We start from the raw sequence: 8,557 nt of genomic DNA, 5'->3' as shown, positions 1-8,557 counted from the left end.
GTTCTTGTAAGTCTGCCCCCTAGTCTTTACATGGAGTAATGAGGAGAAATGCTTTATATCACCTCGTGCTTGCTGTTTCTATGTGTGCTGTTTGATGCGACACATATAAAAACAACAAAACACAATGCATGATTGTTTATGTGCAGAAAGGTATCCCTTTCTGCACATAAGCAATCATTCCCCCAGCGCCGTCACCTTTGCACTATGTTCCAAGGGTGCCTGCTTTGGGGCTAGGCAGCTGTAATTTACGCCAGTGCAGGGAAAAACAAAGTGCTGCAGAGTATTGTTGTAAATACGTTGGTATTGCGTTTCCAAAGTGGCAGAGCGTGGCATTAAGCCAAGAATGCTAACGCCACTCTATATCACTTTCCATGTAAATATACCTCTTAATGTTTTAGTGGAGGTGGGAGATGCAAGGTAGGGGGAGAGAAGAACAGAATTTTGAGGGGAACTTTAGGACAATGAGCTATAAAATGTGGCCAAGCTCTTCAAATTAACGGCCTCATTTATGAGGTTTTGGCGCAGGGCAGCGTCGCAAACAATCTTAATACGCTGCCCTGAGTCAAAAGAAAAGGACCAGCAGAAGCAGTAATCTATGAGATACTTGCATTCCTGTACTTTTCCCTTGGATGCCGCACAATGGGCTGCCATTAGCTAACGCAAGCACCCTTGCACTAAGGTGCAAGGGTGCCTGCATTGCAGGGATAATTGTTTTTGTGCAGGAAGAGACACCTTCCTTCACAAAAACAATTACGAGAGGCGTTTTTCCTCTATGTGTGCTGCAGAATGCAGCACACATAGAAAAAGGAAAAGCGAGAAGAAATGAAGGTATTTCTCCTCTTTGCGCCTCACTTTCATCTCGCATAGGAGGTGTAGCCTTTTGACGTATTCCCAGATTTATTCATTCTCGTAAGTCAATGCCATTGATGTTACCTGGGAACACCCACCGTAATGCCCATGGCACGCCTCCCTATTGCAGGGTGAAGCAGCGCAGGAACTTTCACTGCATTGCCTCAGTCCATATCTACAAGGCCATGATAAAAGCCATGTAGGGTGGCTTCACATGGCCTTGAAGATATGGCCCTGCAGTTTGTGCGCCGGACCGTCACCGAAAGTGAATTTCCGGCAGCACACAGGAGCTTGTAAATAAGCCCCTGAGTGTCTTGACCTTCAGTAGACACAGACATTTCAATATAGAATGAAAAAAGTGTTGTAAAATGCACCATTAATGCAATTTTTCACAAATGTTTTGCTGGACATGTAATTTATCTGCCCCTCCCTAGGAGAATTGTCTTAAAAACACAAATACAACACAGGTGTCACCAGTCAGGAGACCCTGTCAATACAAGCATCTGTAATGCATCTGTTTGTACTGTGTGATGAATTTAATGCTGTTTTCATCACTCATCGCTAGGAACAAAGGAAGGACCTCCCTAACAAATACGGGAGTGGAGAGGATGTGGTGCAGCGGCCAGAGCTGCTGACTCGAGAGCTGGTGATCTCTGTTTGCGTCTCGGCAGCGCAACATCCTGTGATTCTGGGCAAATCACTTTCTCCAGATGCTATATTTATATTCCAAGACAAAAAAGCAGAAAAGAGGCAAAACATTCTGATAAAAGAGTGCCACCAAAGCAGATGTTAACTGTATTTTGACCACGGAAACTGATATGAGAAGCAGACAAGGAACAGGCCTTTGTAAATGCAGGAAAACATACCAAAACCAATAGATTGGAGGAAAAGTAAGTGGCAAGCACAGAAGCCAGGAAAAAGAGGCTCGGGATGAAAGGCCCTTTTTAAGTTTCTATTATAAACAATAGATTTCACAAGCACAGCTGTGCTGGTAGATCCTAAAAAGGACCAGGTGCTCTAACTCGTGGTTCGTTAGGTAAGTACCCATGTCACAAGTGTCAGTGTTTCTTTAGCAAGTGGGCCCATGGCCCACTACTTTACACTCTGCAAGTCTGTTTTGTTTAACTTTAAGCTTGTTGTAATCATTTATTTACGTCTGGAGAGACAACTTCTCACAAAGCATTCTATTTAGCACCAAATCTAGAATGTCTGGAATGGAGGTTACATGGACTAAAAAAATCCAGACTGCAGTCCAGAGATGACAGGTCGTATTGAATCGTCAGTAATAGCCCAGGAAGCTGACAGAAGGCAGCGGATCCATGGAACTCTGAGCCAGCGATCCCATCTCTTCACTACTTGGAAGTGGAGTTTAAGGCCATTGTGCCCCAACCTTCACAGGCGATTCAATACGACCTGTCATCTCTGGACTGTCGTGCAACACATCCCTGTCTTGATAAAGACCCGCCGCGACCTCACACACAGGCGCAGAAGGGTCGAAACGTCGACATCCTACAAAGGCCCATTACTTCTAGGATTCCGCAAAAACTTAAAGAAACTTTGAGAATCTCTAGACACCAATCAGTGCATGGCCTCCGAAAAAAGAACTGTGTATATATGTATATATTGACTGTATAGATTTGGATCCCTCACTACATATTGCCTCACCACGTGATCACTATTCACCATTGTCACTTATGTTGCACCTTATATTCACTTTGACAGTCTCTTGTTTGTATTGTATGAAATACCTATTGAAGGAATTTAATTCAGATAACTACAAAAATGCAATGAATAAGACCTCGGGTCATTAATTGCGAGGTTCTGGAATTGTGTTGTTTAAAGAGGGGGTTCCTCAATTGCAGTAACAGTATTTTGAATTATTCATGTTTCTCACCCGACAGAACTATTTTCTATATTAACGATTAATTAACCAGGTTCTGAGGGACACAGGGTCACCCCATTTTCTTTAATTACCTCAGTAGACACAGACATTTCAATATATAATAAAAAAAGTATTGTAGAATGCACCATTGATGCAATTTGTCACAAATGTTCTGCTGGACATGTCATTTATCTGCCCCTCCCTAGCAGAATTGTCTTCAAACCCACACATACAACACAGGCGTCACCAGTCAGGTGACCCTGTCAATACAATCATCAGTAAGGCATCTGTTTGGACTGTGTGATGAATTTAATGCTGTTTTCATCACTCATTGCTAGGGACAAAGGAAGGACCTCCCTGACAAGTAACACGGGCGTGGAGAGGATGTGGTGCAGTGGCCAGAGCTGCTTACTCAAGAGCTGGTGATCCCTGTTTGCGTCTCGGCAGCGCAACATCCTGTGATTCTGGGCAAATCACTTTCTCCAGATGCTATATATATATATATGTTCCAAGGCGAAAAAGCAGAAAAGAGGGAAAACTTTCTGAAAAAAGAGTGCCACGGAAGCAGATGTTAACAGTATTTTGGCCACGGAAACTGATAAGAGAAGCAGACAAGGAACAAGCTTTTGTAAATGCAGGAAATCATGCTACAACCAATAGATTGGAGGAAAAGTAAGTGGCAAGCACAGCAGCCAGGAAAGAGAGGCTCGGGATGAAAGGCCCTTTTTAAGTTTCTATTATGAACAATAGATTTCACAAGCACAGCTGTGCAGGTGAAACCACAAAGGACCAAGTGCTCTAACTCGTGGTCCGTTAGGTAAGTACCCATGTAACTAGTGTCAGTGTTTCTTTAGCGAGTGGGCTTAGGGCCCACTACTTTACACTCTGCAAGTCTGTTGTGTTTAACTTTAAGCTTGTTGTAATCATTTATTTACGTCTGGAGAGACAGCTTCTCACAAAGTATTCTATTTTGCAGCAAATCTATAATGTCTGGAATGGAGGATACATGTACTAAAAAAATCCAGACTTTCAAAATAAGGTAAAATTGTGCAATTTTGGCAAACAACGACGAGACTGGCTGTTTTTGTTTGTGTTTACAAATTAACTGGCAACATCTACCATTCATTAACACATTTAGCAATAGCTATAAAACAAATTTAAATGTATATCCCACTTCTTAATGAAAAGAATATATTTACATTTAATTTATGCAATATGACTATTCCACGATCCATTTAAGTTTTGATAACAACAAAAGTTTTTATCCAGATCTTTCATTAACCATGCATAGGTGGCTCCTCTTTAAGAGGAACCTTCTAGACAAATAGTAAAGAGCTATATTCTTAACATGTAAAGATGTAATTTCACGCCATAGGATTAAGTAACACCTACTTTTATTATGGTCATAATTTATATATTCACTTTGATTAAAATGGGAAGGAGTAAAAGATCTGAGAGTACTAACAGAAGTTAAAATTGACAACTTAATACAGAAAAAAAAGAAAAGAAGTTGATGACATTGCACAGAAAACATGCAAATATAAGTGCTATGGCCACTCCCTGCTCGAGATCTGTCGTCGACAAACCAAACACCACTCTGGCGTACATTTGCCAAGGTATAATGTATGCCTGGTGGGCGTTCCATTGCAAGGAAGCCTCGTAAAAGTGACGCAGTGAAATCTACAAGATTTCACTGAGCCACTTTTACGATGCCACTGCGTCAAAACCTTGCGCCTGCTTGAAGCAGGTGTAAGGATTGACGTAGCATGATTGGAATAGGCATTTTTTTGTATTAACTCTGTTTTATTAAGCAGCAAAGGAAAACATTGCAGCAAGTACAGCCACCTGCACCTGTATGTGCACAATGCGGTCAAGAACAATTCAATAGCGTGAACACTGCCAAGAGATGCTCCCATCGTGAGCGTTAACACAGCAAGCCGCCTACAACCCATCCGGGCCGGACACGTTTTAAGGGAGCAACTCAGTTCTCGGAATTCTCCTGTCAGTAGGGTCAAGAACGGCTGCCATAGCGCTGCAAATTCTTCTCCCTTCCCCGCCCTTGCCAATGACAGCTTCTCCATCCCCAGGATCGCCCATAGCCTATGCAGCCAGCCTATTTGTAAAGGAGGTTGGACGGCTCTCCAATGTGCTACTATATTTTGTACAGCTGCCCCCAATGCAATTGCAAAAAGCCTCCCCCTCCTGGACTTTAGGGGGTAAATCAGGGGGTTGGGAAGGCCCAGCAGGACATAGGCAGGAAACCTGGGTAGTTGTGTATCTAGGTGTGCGTCTATCATGTCTAAGATTGAGTTCCAATAAGGCTGGAGGCGGTCACAGCTCCAAAGTAGGTGCTCCAGCGTGCCAAGCTCCCGACACCCTCTCCAACAGCGGTCGCTAACTCGGGGGTCCCATCGATGTAGTCTTTCAGGTGTGTGGTACCAATAGGTGGCTACTTTGGTCATGGTTTCAGTAAGACCCATGTGGTAGGCAGAGTGTCTCGCTCTGTGGTACACCCCCTCCCATTCCTTGCGTGTTAGTTGTCTCCCTAAGTCTCTCTCCCATCTGGCTCTCCCGGCGTTGTAAGTGTATATGTTGGTGAGGAGTAAGTGTTGGTACAGATCGGAGATTAGTTTTTTATCAGAGGTGCGTGTCAATAGCCATTTCTCGTATGGAGTGAGGAAGCGCTGTGCACCGGGTCTGACCGACGGCTGTAACGCCCAATGGCGCACTTGCAGGTAGGGCAAGCAATCCGTTTCCTGTATGCCGTAGTCTTCTTTCACCTTCTGAAAGGGAAGGATGCCATTAAGATCAAACATATGCCCCAAATTCCTGCATGGTGTAGTCCTCCATGTCACGAACGCCCGGGGGTCAAGGCCGGGAGTGAAGTCAGGGTTGTCGAAGAGCGGCGTCATCGGGGAGGGGAAGGAGGTGAGCTCCTGTTTAACAGCCACCTTGTCCCATATGTCCAGGACGGTGCTCGTGATGAGCGATGCGTAGAGGTTGGGGGGTCTATGGCAGCGCAGCAAGAACGGGACACCCTGGAGCGTCCGACCTGCCACCGCTTGATCCTGAAAGAGCCAATGTTTGCCCGATTCCAGTTGGTGCCACTCCACCAAGGTGCGCAGCTGGGTCGCCTGAAAGTATAAGGTGAGGTCGGGCACTCCCACCCCGCCATATGCAGGGGGGAGTATAGCGATCGCGTGTTTAAACCGCGGGCGGCGGCCATTCCAGACAAAGCGTTTCAGGTCTGATTGCGTCTTTTGAAGCCATCCCGCCAGTGGGCGTAAAGGGTGGGTCTGAAACACATAAAGGATCTGTGGCAGTAACGTCATTTTGGCGGCCGCAACACGACCCAGCCATGATAATGTGAGGTGTTTCCATCGTCTGAGATCGTCGCGGAGGCGGGAGCTGAGTCGAGCATAGTTGGCATCTGCGGTGGCACGCACCGTTGGGGCCAGCAAGACCCCCAGATAGGGAATGGTGGACGCCGACCACTGCAGGTCAAATTCAGCTTTGGCGTCTGCCAGCACCTCAGGTGACAGCGATATGTTCAGGGCCTCCGACTTCGCGACGTTAATCTTAAAGCCTGATGCCAGCGCAAAGGTGTGGAGCTCAATAAAGAGCGCTCGGAGAGATTGCATCGGGTTGGTTAGGGAAAGTAAGATATCGTCAGCTTATAGGCTGATCGTGTGTGTGTCTCCACCGAACGGGATGCCTGTGATGAGGTTATGGTGCCTAATGCGTTGGGCCAACGGCTCCATATATAGCGCGAACAGGAGGGGAGAGAGCGGGCACCCCTGTCTGGTTCCCCTGCCGATCGGGAACCATGGGGAGGTGTGGCCATTAACCCGGACTGCAGCGTTCGGGTGGCGGTAACAATTAAATATACGGTTACGGAGGATTTCTCCTACCCCGAACCGCTGTAGCACCAGGTCCAGATAGGGCCAATGCACCCTATCGAATGCCTTCTCTGCATCGATGGTGAGGAGCATGCAGTCCGGCCTCGTCCGCGACCCAGCCTCAATAAGGTGAAGGACCCGCCTGGTGTTGTCGCTGGTCTGCCGTTGCGGGATGAAGCCGGCTTGATCGGGCTCCACCAGTTGCTGCATGTACGGTGCTAGCCTACTTGCAATAATGCCGGTGTATAGCTCCAGGTCGATGTTTAGCAGGGAGATCGGCCGATAGGAGCTACAGCGGGTGGGATCCCGCCCGGGCTTGGGAATTACCGATATTGCCGCTTCCAGTAGATCTGGGGGTATGGCGCCAGGCTGATCGAAGGTGTTAAAGAGGTCTCCCAGCAGTGGGGCCACTTGTGGGCAGAAGGTCTTATAAAAGGCCGCTGTGTAGCCGTCCGGGCCTGGTGATTTCCCCAACTTGAGGCGGGAAATTGCCGAGATTACCTCCTCCAGGCCGATGGGCCGGTCGAGGAACGTTGTCTGCGCCTCATTCAGGGATGGGAGGGTGGCCCCCTGAAGGTAATCATGGCCAGTCTGTAGGTCGACATGGTCCGCCATGTAAAGTTCAGTGTAGTAGTCACCAAAGGCTGCGGCGATGGCCGCGTCCTCTGTGATGGGGGCGCCGTGGCTAGACTGGAGGGTTCGGATATGTTGCCTCTGACGCTGCTCCCGCAATCTACTCGCTAGCAATTTCCCGCAGCGGTCCCCGCCGGTATAATATGCGGGCCTGAGGCGCATGGCGGCATATTCGGCCCCATCTTGGTCAAGTGCTGCCAACATTTTCCACTCCGTACACAGCTGATGCCATGCCCGGGCCGCTCCAGTGCGCTGGTGCATCTGCTCCAGCTCCGCCACACGTTGGGTAAGTTCGGCTCTTTTCTGTGCCCGCTCCCTATTGTTAGCGGTGGCTATAAATTCACCATGGAGGACTGCTTTGGGGGCTGCCCATTGCGTGGCTTTGGAGGTGTCATCATTAGCGTTGTGAGTGAGGAACTGAGCTAGTGCCGATTTAATCCGTTCTAACGGCGTTGGATTTTGCAAGAGGCCATCTCGCAACCGTCAGTGCCGCTGTGGGCCGGACGTGTCCGGGATAAGAAAGGACGCCACCACCGGAGAGTGGTCGGACAGGGAGGCCGGGAGGATCTCTACGTCCCGTGCCTGAGGTACCAGCTGGGAGGAGCACAGGAGTTAGTCAAGTCATGCATATGTTTTGTGGGCCGCGGAATAATAGGTGTACGCCGTGGCCCGTGGGTGTGAGTGTCTCCACAGATCGGTGAGGTCCACGTCCGAGAGATGAGTGTGTCCTGCCGCTGATAGAGCTGAGGTTACGTAGTGTTCGGCCCTGCTTCGCTATAGCCGCCATTTAGTGTTTAGTCGCCATTTTATGTTGCCTCACTCAGGCAGCACGGCTAACGCGGTAAAATGGTCTTTCTGCCGTTTTCAGCTGCTCCATGTTTTTCTCGCTAGAAGACAAACTTTGTCCTCGTGTGCGATACTGTTGTCAGGGTCTGGCCGAGTTCGCAAAGCCATGTCTAGACTGATTAATCCATGACTTACTCCACTGTTTGGGTCCCACCATTCTTCTCTACCTTATCTTATTTAACTGGCCTTCACTATTCTCTTCGTGTGTTCTCTTGTTACAAAGCCCTTCTTTTGAAGCATTCTACACATGTTTTGCCACCTGCAAATTGAATTACGGGCACTAGTGTTGATTAACCTGATGGGAGGAGAGCACACGGGGTCTGAAAGGAGGATGTGTTTTAGATATCCGATAGCTTGTTTTCGAACTATTCCTATTTGTCAGTTTTGTGTATATTGGGAGTTGTCATTGTAAACTTGTGTTGTATAATAGACCGTGTGCCACGGATTG

The 8,557-nt window shown here is 47.8% G+C and overlaps 1 non-coding gene across 1 annotated transcript; it reads right to left on the bottom strand.

The window, feature by feature from the left end:
* Positions 1 to 4,021: 4,021 nt before the first annotated feature.
* Positions 4,022 to 4,076, bottom strand: LOC144808131 (U7 small nuclear RNA). The gene has a single exon (XR_013606659.1). It is a non-coding gene; the product is annotated as a U7 small nuclear RNA (small nuclear RNA).
* Positions 4,077 to 8,557: the final 4,481 nt, after the last annotated feature.

Source organism: Lissotriton helveticus, chromosome 1_2, assembly GCF_964261635.1.
Source record: "Lissotriton helveticus chromosome 1_2, aLisHel1.1, whole genome shotgun sequence".
Taxonomy (NCBI): domain Eukaryota; kingdom Metazoa; phylum Chordata; class Amphibia; order Caudata; family Salamandridae; genus Lissotriton; species Lissotriton helveticus.
The sequence above is the reverse complement of the archived record's forward strand: the minus strand, read 5'-3'. Positions and strand labels throughout refer to the sequence as shown.